Source organism: Chinchilla lanigera, unplaced genomic scaffold (genome assembly GCF_000276665.1).
Source record: "Chinchilla lanigera isolate Chin_1 unplaced genomic scaffold, ChiLan1.0 scaffold00041, whole genome shotgun sequence".
NCBI classification, from domain to species: Eukaryota; Metazoa; Chordata; class Mammalia; order Rodentia; family Chinchillidae; genus Chinchilla; species Chinchilla lanigera.
Window position 1 is genome coordinate 630,482 of NW_004955442.1, and position 15,035 is coordinate 645,516.

Below are 15,035 nucleotides of genomic sequence, written 5' to 3' on the forward strand. Positions count from 1 at the left end.
AAAGAAAGAAAGAAAGAAAGAAAGAAAGAAAGAAAGAAAGAAAGAAAGAAAGAAAGAACAGGGAGAAACTGTAGGATAAATGACTTAGTTTCTTTACCAAGTAAATTACAAACTAAAAGGACAGACACATATAGATTAAAGGGGACTTAAGAAAACGACCAGCGAGCAGGGGTGGACATTTCAGATTGCAGGCATTTGAATCAAGCCAGCACATGCAGATTGCTGCCAACAGGGTCTCAATTGCTATCCTTTCTTGGAGGTAACACAACCCGCAATCAGGGGAAGCTCCCTGGACTCAGGAATCAGACTGAGCCTCAAAAGGGGTGCTCTGGGGTAATTCGTGTAAATCTCTGGAGCTCCAGTTCCTCAGGCGTTAATACTGGGGCTATAACGGGCACCTCCCAGGTTGTTGGGATTAAATTAACCAGCGAAGCCTGACGCCTTGTTTCTAGATCCTTTCCCTTTCTGTAGACTGCACTGCTCCTTTCTGATGCGGACCACTCACCACTGGTGGACATTTTCATTGGGTTTACTTCTTAGCAGTCACAGAAGGGCTCCCTCTGCATGACACAGAGGAGGAACTGTGGCAGAGGAGGAACTGTGGCAGATTCTTCCGAAACCCCTTGACAAGCCCTTGTTTCTGGTAAGATGCCCCTGCAGCTTGTGTCACTCCACTGACAGAGACTTGAAGCCAGCAAAGGGAAATGGGAGGAGGGTGCACCGAGGCAGGATCAGTCTCAGGGTTGCTAACCACCAGAGTGGAGAAATCAGCCTCTCCTTTTGCCCGTTTCAAATTTTCCTTAATGAAAAAGTTTAACAAGTGCAGTAAGGGATATACACGGAGAGGCAGGGAGGAACTCTCCTCCCCCACCACGCACACACACACACACTCACTGGCCTCACAGGCAATCAGAAATAAAAGTGTGTTGTACATTTTTATTTTTTTGCCCTTTTAAAAATTTTGGGTCCTTCACATCTACATTTTAATCTCAAAAGCATTTGCTATCACACGTATAAACATTATAACTTTAAAGTTTAGTGGGATTTTTTCAAATTGAAAATTTATAATATTTTCAGAACAAACTCAATAAATAAAAACATATTAATTAGGAATACTCCTTTCAGAAAGGGAGAAAGATTTCTTTTGTTCCTGCTATAAATACTGCCCATACTTGTCTTTCCCTTTTCTACCTTGCTTCTAAAGTAAGTATTACCAGGGGGAATTTTTGTTTTGGCTGAAGTGGTACCCAGGAGCCATAGTAGGATTTTTAATTAGACCAAAAACCCTTTTTGCACGTTTCATGCATAAATGGATTCCTACATTCCTTAGCATTTGGGTTCTGACAGGAAACCACACTCTGTTTATACCAGTTTTACAGCCTACCACTCAGTTTGTGTCCTTTGGTAGATATAAATCTAAAAACATAGTAAGTGTTAATCCAATAGGACAATTTCTCAGGGAAACTAAAAAAACAAAATCCAAATAAATAAGCAATACTAATAAATGTTTTAAAAATAATACTTTAAAACTAAGTATGTGAAAGGCAAAAATTAGTGACTGTAGTTACACACAGACCGTAAAAATATTACTTTTTACATGAAATATGCTATTGTCAGAATATACTGTATTTTACCAAAAATGTAACTGCAGGTTTTAAAAGATAGTTTAACTTTTTGTCAATATGAACTGTTTGTATTTTTGTTGTTGTTGTTGTTTTCCGGTACCAGAAATCGAACTCATGACCTTGCCCTTGCCAGGCAGGCGCTGTGCCGCTGAGCTGTTCCTAGTGTTTGGTATCTATGTTCCTAGGTAACTTAAAAATACATAACCTATCACTGCTGAATGGCAAGCCTTAGAGAATAATGGGAAGATCAGTTAATGCCATGTAGATGAATAAGCTGCTTGAACTCAGAACACTACGTTATTAACATCTGAAGTCTAGGCAAACTCCGAGGCATACAAAAGGCTGGGTATTGTCTCATGAAAATAAATGTGAAAACTTACACAGCCCTTACCTCAAGTAATCCTGACGCATTAGTTTGCTTTTTTGCTCCATTAAAAATACCTTCTATCATATCTTTATATTACCTCACAAGCTAATACGTGTAGTGGTTTCAGTGGTTTAGGACATAACACCATGTGAAGCGACCCCAAAGCAGTACTGAAACACGAGACACAGCCCCAACTCTAGAGGAAAAGCAGAAATGATTCCCTTAGGTGTCGCTGGAACCTGGGCACGCACACAGCGGCCCTGCTGAGCATCCGTAAGCACAGAGCAGCTTCTGAGCAGAGGCGGGGGAAAAACAAAAGAACAGATTTGGAAATCCCAGGCTCTCAAATTATGACCGTCGAAATAAAACCGAGAAGCTTCGGGGTTATCCCAGCTCTGCTCCCCGGGCGTGGCCGGGCAAGGAGACGGCAGCACCCCCTGCAGGTCTCCCTGGGCTGGCTGCTGTTGCACCCACGGTCTGACTTGGGGACCGTGCGGGTTCGGTAGCTCCTGAGAGCCGGCCAGGGTTGCCAGATGGGTTGGGAGTCTTCCTTTTCTCTAGTTCATCATCTATCGCTATGTTCTGCCACTTGTAGTCTGCAAGTGTGTTTCACCAAGGTGCCCGGCCCCCGAAAGCCGTGGGTGTGTGGCCGGCTGAGTGGCTGTGTTGGTTTGCGGGGAGGAGGAATGTCAGGCGGGCCAGTGCTGCCACCGCCTCTTCATCGAGGCTGGAAGGCTTGCAGGCCACAGAATGCTGGGTCCCGCGGGCCGCTCCCAGCTCGATCGGGGGCTGCACCCGGCCTGCCACCCTGTGCCCGGCCACAGCCTCTCCACTGGGCGCGCGGGGTCCCAGGCAGAAGGCAGGCAGCCAGCACAGCAGAGAAAGACACCGCCACAGCCCCATAATGCCAGAGGTGGCCCCTTGTACATTTTAAAAAGTAATTTCAGCCCCAAGGGAGGATGAGGCAGGAAGATCACAAGTTCAAAGCCGGCCTGGGCAATTTAGAGAGACCCTTTCTCAAAATAAAAATAAAATAAGGGCTGGAGAAGCTCAGTGTGAAGGCCCTGGGTTCAACCTCTAGTATCATGCCAAAAAATAAAATAAAAAAAGGAAAGAAGGAAAGGAAGGAAGAGCCATCCCTTACATGGAAAACTTGGCAAAATGGAATATGACTGTTAGAAAAAATAAAATCGTATTTGAAAGCATACCCTCAAAAAACAAAAAGAAAAAAATTACGAGGTAAGCAGGAAAATTTGACATTGATGCCTTTTACGCTGAAGAATATCCTAAATTCCTTGGTATGAAAGTGGTATCGTGATTTTGCATGTTTAAGGTCCTTTCCATTTAGAGACACCGTGAAGGATTTTGGATGAAGGGAGACACCTGGGGCTTAGCATGGAGCAGGGAGTGGATGAACTGGGTAAAGATGAAGTGAGAGCAGCTCTCAATATTGCTAATTGCTGGAGTTGAGTGATAGTGCAATACTGCTCTCTCTGCTTTTGCACATTTGACATTGTTCTTAACAGGAAAAATATCACTATGTAAAATCAAGATGGCATGGGGACACACATCTGTAATCCTAGGTACTTGGGAGGCTGAAACAGGAGGATCTCAAGTTTGAAGCCAGCCTGGGCAACTTAGCAAGACGCTGTCTCATAATTTTTAAAATATTTTTAAAAGGATAGGGATGTGGCTCAGTGGTGCTCACTGGGTCCAATTCCTCATGCTGAGAAACACACACACACACCGACAAAAATACCAAACTGTCTTCCACTTGAAAGCAGTGCCGATCCTGCACTGTCTCCCACCAGGCCTTAAGGGCACTCACAGGGCTGAGTTTTCTGAATGCTCACAGTGGCAGTTAACACCCACGGACCCCTTAGGGCCTGGGCTGGAGCACTCAGGCAGCATCAGCACAGCCTGAGAGATGCAGTCTACCTTACAGATTGGGAGAGCAAGTCTCAGAGCTGAGGGGCTCTGTCCAAGGTCACACAGCTAGCAAGTGGCCGAGCTGGGCTCTGATCCTAGGTTCTTTGGAGCCTGTGCTCACTGACCTCCCCCGCAGGCTGGGCCGGCTTATCAAAGGCTCCGTGGGATATTGTTATTAGTCCACATTTGCAGTACGTAACGTTTACATTCTTCGTGGTGAGTTGGTCCATGTACACAACGCGTCGGAATGCTTTTTCTCATTCCCTTTCTCCCCCTCCCTCCACCTCTTGATCCCCTTCCCATTTGAGAAAGAGGTATCTCCCTACTTCCTATTACCTCTCTTTTATTGGAGATTATTCTGAATACATTAACCAGCCTTCTAAGGCGCCTGGCACATAACAGACATTCAGCATGGACTCAGATCAGATTGCGGGAGCCACGATTTCATAGCACACAAAGGATAAACCCCACAAAAGACCCTGAGCACAAAAAGGAAGACACAGAAAGGACTGTGACTCAGCTTACGTGAGGTCCAAAATCAGAGAAAATAAGTCTATGGGGGCAGAGGCCTGGATAATGGACTAATAACCCTCGGGACAAAGGGACTGGAAAGACAGGACATCAGGGAGGTTGTGATTTCTCTCAGCCTTCCTTCAGGTACTAAGGATGAGACCCAGGGCCTTTGCACTGAGCTGTAGCTCCAGCCCTTTTGATTTTATTTTCAGACTGGGTCAGGCTGTCACTAAGTTGCCCAGCCTGGGCTGGAACTTGCAGCCCTCTTGCCTCAGCCTCCCAGAGTGTTAGGATTACAGGCAGCACCATCATGCTTGGTTGATGTATTTTTGCTTGGTCTGAGGGCAGTCACCTTGGGGAAATCCATCAAGCTGCAGGCTCATGGTATATTCTTCTGCATGCAAAACACACTTCTTTCTTGTTTCTCTTTAAATGGAGTAAAATCCACCTAATGAAATGTACTACCTTAAACATGTAAGCACACAGCTCAGTAGTGTTGAGTATATTTACATTATGCAATCACTGCATATTATTTTCCAAAAGTAGCCAATCAGACCAAAGGGCTCAGAGTTTTACTTATTCTGAGCAGGATTATAACTACGTGAGTTCTAATTGCATTACAAATATGTTGCCTTAAAAATCAGAAAAGAAAATAACCTGGGCACCTGTAATCCCAGCACAGAGGGAGCCTGAGGCAGGAGGATCATTGAGTTTGAGTCTCACCTGGGCAATTTAGTAAGAATCTGTTCAAAATAAGATTATTTTAAAAGGGCTGGGATAAAGAAAGATAAACTTGAGGCATTCATAGGTAAATGGATGCTATTTAAGGCCATAATATTTGGTAAAATAAGTCAGACACATAAGCTTAAGTATTGAATAATTTCTTTTACAAGAGAAATTCAATATATATATATATATTATATATAGCGAGAGAGCACAAAACAGAAGATAAATAAGAAGTAGGGGGATCTTTTTCAAATGTATGGGAGAACAAAAGAAGGAGGGGGGGATTTTTAAAAAGAATGAGAAGGAAAAAGATGATGAAAATGGAGCTTTTGTAGATGGGAAGGGGACGAAGAACTGGAAGGAGGGGGGATAAAAAAAGAAGAATTAATCTGTGATATGTACACATACCAACTCCTCATGATAAATGTAATCATTATGTACTGCAAACAGGTACTAATGAAAAATAATACCATACCCAGCACTGCAAGAAAGAAGAAAAATCAGAAAAAAAATAGCAAAAGATTCAACAAAAAGAAGAAAGGATATGCAGATTCCCACTTCCAGGAACCTTGTCTAATCTGGGATGCAAAAGCACAAACAAGATCAAGTGCAAAGATTCAGTCTCTGCCTTTAATAAGCATGAGCACCGCTGGCACTCTGCGGGCCTTGATGCCTCTGACAGTTATGGGTGTGAAAGTCGCTTGGGTCAAGGAAACTGGATATGATAAGATGCTGCAATAGTGGCATTTCCCACACTGGGATTCCTGGAACCCTGATTCTCTGATATATTGGGGGTGCAGTGGGACAGGGTGGTTGCAAAGCTTCTCAGACACAGTACTGATGTCAAATCCACTAGGAAGGCAGCCCATACGGCCTGCCCCTTCACTACCATGCAGAACTCATGTTAGGACATCCAAGCTCCTGGCAAATCTTGAAATCCAAAAGCTCCTTGATGCCTGCAAACCTGGGCTCCGCAAATGACTTGGCCACATATCTGCCCTGGAGAAAATTCCGTGAGCCCTACCAGTAGTACCAACAGTAGCTGCCATATCATGCTATGCTCTCATTTAATCTCTAAACACCCTGAAAGAGACACTAGCCCTCCTTTACAAATGAGGAAACTGAGGTTCAGAGAAATCAAATGACTTGCCCATCTCTCTATGGCTAGTTATGGTGGAATCTGAATGAAGATGCATTTTCAGACCTCTGGTCCTTATCCACCTTCTCTGCAGAGGAATACAGACCACAAGGGACACATCCTGAATCAGTCCTGGTGAAGTCAAGGCTCAAGGTAGGTTAGCTTTCTTGGGTAGACTTGTCTCAGCATGCACCCAGAACCTTGAGTTTTTACAAACTTGGGATAGTATTGGTAAGGCAGAGTGTCAGGTCAGGCAGTAGAGGAGGTGCAGGGGGGAAGAAGGAGGAGGCGGGCAGAGCGGGGGCCTATCCAGAGCCTGAGCTGTAAACATGCAGCAGCCACTGGAGAACACAGGGCCAGCAGCAGGGATTCTGGGTTGAATTAAAGTGACATTTAGCCTGCTGCTCCCTGCTGCAGTGCTGACTTTATAATGGGTTTCTCAACCCTGTTTGGGGCTGACATTTGGGGCCTGACGGGTCTTTCTGTGGGGGACCATCCTATGCATTATAGGAGCCCAGCAGCAAACCACTCGATGCCAGTGGTCCCCCTTCCCCAAGCCATGATGATGAGAAGCATGTTCCCAGATGCCAGATGGCCTCTGCAGGGAAAACCTGGTCCCAGCTGAGAAGTGGAGATTTACAGTGAAAACAAGCTACCTTGGGGGAGATAACTAAAGCTGAGGGCAACCACCACCCAGGAAACCTGCACCTGGAGCCCCGAGGACTAAGTCAGCCAGGTAAAGAACACATCAAACCAGAGGCTGACCTCGGAGACTGCATCCACCACCTTGCTCCGTCCTTCCCTGCAGCCACATTCTCCCCGCGTCTCCCAGGTCCTGCACTCTGCACCCATCCCGAGGGCTGAAAGGACATCTCCAGGATTATTCCCCAGAACTGAGAGACACTAAGAACCATTCATGATGAAGGGCTAACCCCCCACCCCTACCCCCGCTGTACTGGAAACTGAACTCATGGCACTATCCCCAACCTTTTATTGTGAGACATGATCTCCCTAAATTGCCTATATTGGTCCTGAACTTGTGATCCTCCTGCCTCAGCCTCCTGAGTAGCTGGGCTCGTTGGTGTGTACCACCATGCCTGGCCTGAGCATTTGAATGAAAGCAAAGAACTCTGCCTGTACTGCCATTAGCAACGTTTGAAAAATGTACAAGTGTCGGTCAGGGGCCCATTCCTGGCTTCCTTTCCAACAACCGCTGCTTCATTCTTTCAGCACCACAAGCTGCACATTAGTCTCTGGAAGACCTCAGGTCCCCAGCTACAATCCCAGCTCTGCCTTGCCCTGGGTGACTCTGGAGGAACTCGAGAGGTAAAAGACCTTGCCCCCTCTGCTTCAGCATCAAGGACCTGTGAATGAAATCGCTGAGAGCCCGGAGTGTAGAAGTGGCACATTGCCAGGCCCAGTCATTACCAGCTGCCCTTGGGACTTTCCTTCCAAGCCACCAGTTCAAGATTTTGCACCAGAGACAAATTCAAACCTTGCCACAGGGGTGGGAGAGTGATACAGGGTGACTGAGACCAGATCTTCAATTATTGCTTGGATTTTAAATGCCACACAGGCAAGATGAATGTTCTCTGAGCCCGAGCTGCTGGACACACACGAGCCGGAAGGAGCCACCAGGGCACCCCTGGAAGAGGGGCTGAGCCTGGGTACACTTGTCCTTCAGGCCCAGGCTGTCCCCAGAGGCCATCTGGGCTCTAAGTCTGTTATTAAAACCAGCCACTACATTGATCTAAATCTATTATCAAAAATAGCCACTATGTATGATTATTATTATTATTATTTTTTTTTGTCTTTTTGAAACTGGGTCTCACTATGCAGTCCAGGCTGACCTTGAGCTCGCTTTGCAGCCCAGGCTGGCCTCAAACTCACAACGATCCTCTTGCCTCAGCCTGCCGAGTGCTGGGATTACAGGCGTGCGCCACCACGCGCAGCTATTATGTGTGATTTTTTGGGTATGAATTCGGGCAGTTTCCTACATATGCTACCTCACTATTTCTCTTGGGGGTTCAGAGAAGTGGGCCTTATTTGTAAGCCCTGTTTTCCTAAGACAAGTGCTGTCCTCAAGGATGAAGTGAAGAGCCAGGTGCAGGCTCACATCTGTAACCCCAGCACTCTGGGAGGCTGAGGCAAAAGTGTCCCAAGTTCAAGCCCAGCCTGGGTAACTTAGTACAAGACACTGTCTCAAAATAAAAACAATCTGGGCACATAGCCCCTTGTGAAGGTCCTGGGTTCAATCCACAGGGTGATAAACCAAAAACCTTCACTTGTCCAAGCTGGAGTCAGGATTTGAGCTCAGATCTGACAATCACTTTACTCAGCACAAAATCTGTCCCTTGTTCCCTGGTACCACACAGCAGCCATCTCATCATCCACATCAGCCCAAGAACATGGCTCCAAGAAGGCCTCCTCCTCTTACCAGGAAAAGTTAAACTGTGAACCTGGGGGTCGACTGTGGCCTAACATTTGCCTAACTTGTGTGAATACCTGTTTTTCCTTTTGTGGCACTGTGGATTGAATTTAGGGCTTTTGCACTCAACTACTTTCCTAACCCTTAAAAAAAATTTTTTTTTCTTACGCTCTAAACAGGTTCTTGCCTTGTTGCCCTAGCTGGGCTTGAACTTGCCACCCTTCTGCCTCACCCTGCCAGAGTACAAGGATTATGTGCAGCATGTGCCTCCAAACCTGCTTGTTTCATCAGTCACTTTGGAAGGAAACTCTTTTAATTAGTAAAACAAAATTATTTTTTCCTCCCAGTCAAAATATCTTTGACTATCTTGCTAAATAACTTAGCAAGAGTTACAGTCGCTCTGCAGAGGGCCTTCTGCACAGGAGAGGACCAGCCAGTTGGGGCCCTCATGTTTTGTTCATATAACTCTGGAACCGCACAGCTTACAATAAACATACCATCGCGTGTGCGACTGTTCCAAGTTGCAATCCGTTCTTTCAAGGGCCATTTAATGCTCTGTATTAATTTTAAGTGTACATCCCCACTAACTTAGCAATTGCATGGCTGAGAGGTTATCCAACAGCTAAACTCATACATTAGACAAAAATAGATGCACAAGTTGAACATCCCTAATCCAAAAAGCGAAAATCCAAAACTTTCTTAGTGCTGACATGACACCACAAGTAGAAAATTCCACAATAACCTGTGACAGATTACAGTTAACTCACAGCTGACCTGAGAATGTAGTCCAGTGGTAAAGCATTTGCCTACCATGTGTGATTGGGTCCCATCACCAAGATTAGATAGATAGATAGATAGATAGATAGATAGATAGATAAATAGATAGATAGATGATAGATAGGTAGATAGATAGACATCTGTATACACACAAATATACATATACAAATATACATATATACACACACATACATATTCAAATATCCACAGAATATTCCAAAACTTGAAACCATTCTTGTTCCAAGCATATCAGATGAAGGGTATTCAACTTGTACAAAGATATTCCCTAAAATACTATATATAAGAAATAGTGCCCTGGGGCTGGGGATTTAGCTCAGCGGCAAAAAGCGCCTGCCTGGCATGCGCAAGGTCGTGAGTTCGGTTCCCGGTACCGGAGAAAAACCAAAAAAAAAAAAAAAAAAAAAAAAAAAAAAAAAAAAAAGAAATAGTGCCCTAAACCTGATATGTTTTAACAGGTGATTGAGGAAGGTGTCATACTTCCACATAAAAGAGTACTATGCAGCAGATAGAAAAATGCCAAAATGTGCAGATATAGAAACATATCAAAGAGAATGTAATTAGGCAAAAAAAATTAGTTTACAGAATGCCAGCACTTGTTTAAAACTTTAACTTGGAAAAATTTCAGAATACTATACAAGAATACATTTGCGGTGATTACACGTGGAAGCGTGGGAGAATGAGAGGGAGGGAAATAGAGCGGAAAGAGATTCTCTCTGGAGACTGAGAATGGACCTAGCCACCAGCCCCTTCTGAGAGTCTTGCCCTTTGCTGTGTGCTTTGCCGCAAGAGGGGAAGAAGAGGTACAGTCATCCCCCTCCTCGTCCATGGCTGATGGGTGCCAGGACTCCTGTGGATCCTAAAATCTGCAGATGCTCGTGTCCCTACATACAGTGACATAGTACTTGCGTATGACCCACACACATCCTCCCATAGATTTTTTAATCATCTCTAGATGACTTCTAATATGCATGCAAATGCTATGTAAACAGTGTTTGTCATGTATGGCTTAGGGACTAATGACAAGACAAACATAGGTATGTGTTCTGTACAGATGGAATTTAAAACATATTTTCAATCCATGGTTGACTGAATTCAAAGGTACGGACCCAGACCGCAGAGAGTGGACTTGGAGTCAACAGGGTGAGGCTGAGTCTGCGGCCAGGGGCGGGCCGGTCCCACAGTGCTTTCCTAGCGACTTTGATGGGGCTAGGACCCTGGCTCCCTGACGCCAGCCAGTGGCGCCCAGGCTCCCATTTCTAGAATGCTGGGCAGCTTCTGCCTCCATCCTTCGATCATTGTGAAGTTCTTCCAAATTCTCCCCTGGCCATTTTCAAATTCCCTTTCCTCCCTTGTGTGGCCATGGGGAATATGATTAAAAGTCAGCGATGACACTGAGAAGAAGCAGGGAGCAAAGGGCCAGTGTAAAAGCCAGACAGGCTTCTCCCAGGAGCAGATGAGCTCTAAAAAGATCCCCCGAGACACGGAGCAAATCATGTTTTGACCTAGTAAGCGAGCTTCTTAACATCTCTGGTCATATTTGCAATAAATGACCATCACTAAAGTTTGTCAGGGGCTACACACTATGCTAAACCTTTCATATGCATCATCTCTGCTAATGCTCCCTGAAAGGTAATTCCTTCTGCTCTGGTCTTAGAAAGCACTTGGTTTGGACAGTCCTGTCTTCCTCATCACCTAGTTGAGCTGTTGAGCAAGTTACTGAGACTCCATATTTGTCAACAGGGCCACTGATATTAGTATCTGCTCCAAAGGGATCTTATAATATAAGAATTCCTAGAAAGGCTTCAGCAAGTCACCCAGCAAAAGTGCTCACCACCCAATGACTATTCTCAGCAGTCCCATTTTACAGATGGGAAAACTGACATTTGCAGAGGACAACATCCATGATTTTTAAATGTGCTTATTACCTTCAATGATCCTAGTGGACTGAAAATCAGCCTTGGTTTCCCAGAAAGATCTAATGTACACATGATTTTAGAATTACACAGAGGGGCTTGAAGCATAAATTCCACCTGTTTAGATTCAATGCACAGAGGAAAAAAGGAGATAGTTTTCCACCAAAAAGTAAGACTTCCCAGTAAAAAGGGATAGGAAAAAATAATTTTCCTTTCTTCCCAAGTGTCCTCTCCTCTGGGCTCATCCACTGGTTCCTGCCAGAGAAGGACAAGGCAGGGAACTCCCCAGAGCCTCGACCAGCAAGGCTGCAGTGTGAGGCTGGGCAACTGGCGAGGGGGCTGGGGACGGCCTCATGGAAAATGCTACCATACATGGGCATGTTTGCTTCGATCTCAGCCCTCCCACAGAAAAGTAATGATAAATCCATAACAAATACCTTGTACGGAAAAGCATGTCTATTTTAGACGTGATAATAAAAAATGGTATTTACCAGGCAAACCCAGGAGGCTATTCAAAAGAGACCCAGAAAGTTCATGTTTTGGGGTCTGAGGACGACAGCCCACCTCAGGTCATCACCCCTCTAGGGAACAAGCAGTGCTTTTTATGTTAAATTTGCAAAAGGTCAGTTTAAGTTTTCTTCAAAGAGATGATGATAAATATTTACTTTGCTGGAAGCATTTGCTCCTACCAGAGACCTGACTCCAATAAGAATTTTTTGTGCTCAGTAAAGCAAAAAGATGGGGTCAAGGGTATAAACTTGGCACCAGACTGACCAGGAAATGGGATTCACCACTTACTAGCTGTGTGACACTGGCCACACCACTTCACCTTTCTGAGCCTCAGCTGCCATACATATTAAACAAGCATCGTGAGACACTGATTGCAATGACTAAATGAGATCACTTAAGTTAAATGCTGCCACAGGACCTGCCACGTAAGCGTTCATCAGCAAAAGCTACCTGGAAGAAAAAATAGCAAGGAAAGGCTTTTCCTTGCAAAGACACTCAGTCTTATTTTACACCCTGCCATCTGTGATTTCAGTTCAGCTTTGTCAAGCTCCCTTTCTTTAAACCAACTTTAAAACAGCATCTTATGTAAACCAAACAAATGAAAACGCCTGCACCAAAGAAAAACAAAACTACATGAAGCAGTTTCTCACAATGAGCCTGAGTCCCTTTGCCAAGGCCTGTCCAGTTCACAATGTAGGCTATCAGCTCTTAACACCATAACTAAACACTTTCTACCTTGGGCATCTAAATATTTTCTTTTGCTTTTTGACAAGCATGGCTTTGAATGGTGCCTTTCAAAAATGGCAAAAATCCCCAGGAGCAGGCACACTTTCCTTTGTCCCTCTGTCCCCAGGAGAGCAACTTTGTACTGATGGCTCTGCGGGAAGCCCAGCATCATTGTATCAAATGCACCTTAGCTGCTGGGCGCAAAAGCGGGTTTTGGCATCCACCTGGGTGTCCGGGGCCCCTGTGGTGAACCTGGGTGAGTTTTAATTTACTCATTCATTTCAATTTGGAGGGATTGGGTCTGGAAAAAAACTGCACTGTAATAAACCTTATCTTCTGGAAACCAGCCATATCTCCCCGGGGTTATCAATGTGTGTGATGAAAACACTCCCTCTCTGCAGAGCACGTGTCCCACCCAGTGTGCTTTTAACACATTCTCAACACAGCTGAGCAGATGCTTTGAACTCCGCGTGCAGCCTCACTTTGTGCATCTGGGTGTTAGCAAAGTGACTTTTCAGCGAAGTGAAGTTGCACTTTTTTATGCCTAGAATTAAAGTGAAAAGGCCTGATGGTCAAAGTTGGGCCACTTCATAACAAGAGCATTCTGGGAATCCCGGGTTGTTCTGTTTTGTTTTTTCAGGCTGTCGATGGAGTCAAGGGCCTCATCCATGCTAGACAAGTGCTCTACCACCAAGCTACATCCCCAGCTCCGGGTCTTTACTTTTAAGTACAGTTTTTGGTTTTTCCTGGAGTTTCTAGCAGCACTGCAGTGGGACCCAGGGACTGGCATCTTTAATATGCACACACCACGGGTACTTCTCATTGGCAACTTTGGGAAATGCTGGTTCGGAGGGAACTCTGGGCTGAGCTGGGGTAGTAAGTGACCTCGCCACAGCCCTTATAAGAGGATGACAGAGATCTGTAGAATGCCCTGCCGGACTCTCCAACCCACCACCCAGTCTGCCCCAGCAGGACCCCTAGTACTTACAGACCTCCACCCGGGGGGGCTGACGAGAAGGAACTGGATGGAGAGCTCAGATCTGGCACACCTAACAGGCCGGGGCGTCCAAATCTCCCCGCCAGCCAGGGACTCCGGGTTTTATAGACCCGAGCCGACCGGATGGGGGAGGGGCGGCCCCGGGGGCGGGGCGGGGAGGGCCCGGCGCTCGCCCTCCGTTGCCCCCTGCACCGCACAGAGAAGCCGCTTTTGCCCGGGGCCCAGTGCGCTCCTGGCGGCGGCGGCGCTCGCTAAGGGGCTGGGGGCGCACCCGGCCGGCCCTCGCAGGGCCGTCACCAAGATTCTGAGTCCCTAGAGAGAGAAAAAGAGTGGAGCAGGCAGCGTCTATAGGGGATGCAAGAATTTCTTGCCTGAGCCAATTCCAGACGCATGGGCTTTATTTAACCCCCTCCTGCCGGAACTGGGACAGTGGCCTGCCTGATTTGAGGCTGCCTTTCCTGGGCTCGTTTTATTCTCCTGTTGCCGTCTAGAAAGGGGGGCAGCCTTGCTGAGTAAAGTGTAAGGAAAGGGGATCTTTTAGAACTTTTGCAAAAGACGAGGCAGGCGTCCCACCTCAGCCCGACTGCTGGGAACTGTGCGGCAAGGGAAATTTTTACTTTTCCCAGCCTGCCACCCCACCTCCACCCAGAGACCGCGACCGAAATTAAAATGAGCAGAACCGCTGCTGGGACTCCAGCCCCGCCCCGCCGCCGGCGCGCGCCCGAGGCGGCTGTGTGAAGGCCGACGAGTGATTCGCGGCCCCCAGCTGCGTGTCGGCGGCTGCAGAGCGGCGCGGGCGGGCGTTATGTAACTGGCACAGTGCGGATCGGGACCGGGTGGCCGTGAGCTCGACCGTCCCAAGGCTCCCCTCCCCGGGAACCCCTGTAGGTGCAGGAGAGGCCACGGTCTCCCCCGCCCTCCGCCTCCGAGCGCATCCTGTGCGCTGTGTGGGCGGTGTCCCTTCCCTCTGTGGGACACTCTCCATCACCCTTTCGCCCGGCTCCCTCTGTCTGTCCCTCCGTCTGTCTGTCCCTCAGTCCATTCCTGCCTCTGCTTTCCGCAGCTGTCAGTCTGTCTTTGGTCTCAGTGTCTCACTACCTCTGGCCACTGTCTCTGTCTCTCTCTGGCTGTCCGTCTCTCCCTGTCCCTCTCCTGCCTGTCACACGCACCCACGTACAGGCCATAAAAGGCAGTCGAGGCAGTGGGCTGGCCCCGCTCCAGGCCGGGGACGCCCGCTCCCCACTCCCAGTGCCGACCGGCTCCGAGGTTCCCGGGTCGGGCTGGGCCGGGCCGGGCCGGTCCTCCCTCCGCAGGCGCTGGGTGGGAGACAACCCAAAAAGGCCAGGCGCGGGCTCCTTCCTACAG

At 47.1% G+C, this 15,035-nt stretch overlaps 1 protein-coding gene across 2 annotated transcripts in view; it reads right to left on the bottom strand.

The window, feature by feature from the left end:
• Myh11 (myosin, heavy chain 11, smooth muscle) overlaps positions 1–13,771 on the bottom strand; it is a 115,936-nt gene extending 102,165 nt beyond the window's left edge. Inside the window, exon 1 of one of the 2 annotated variants that reach the window (XM_005391067.2) lies at positions 13,666–13,771. The gene's annotated coding sequence lies outside the window, so the exon portion shown is untranslated. Of the gene's footprint in view, positions 1–13,661 lie in introns of both variants that reach the window. The other variant, XM_013517838.1, reaches the window with a different exon arrangement.
• Positions 13,772–15,035: the final 1,264 nt, after the last annotated feature.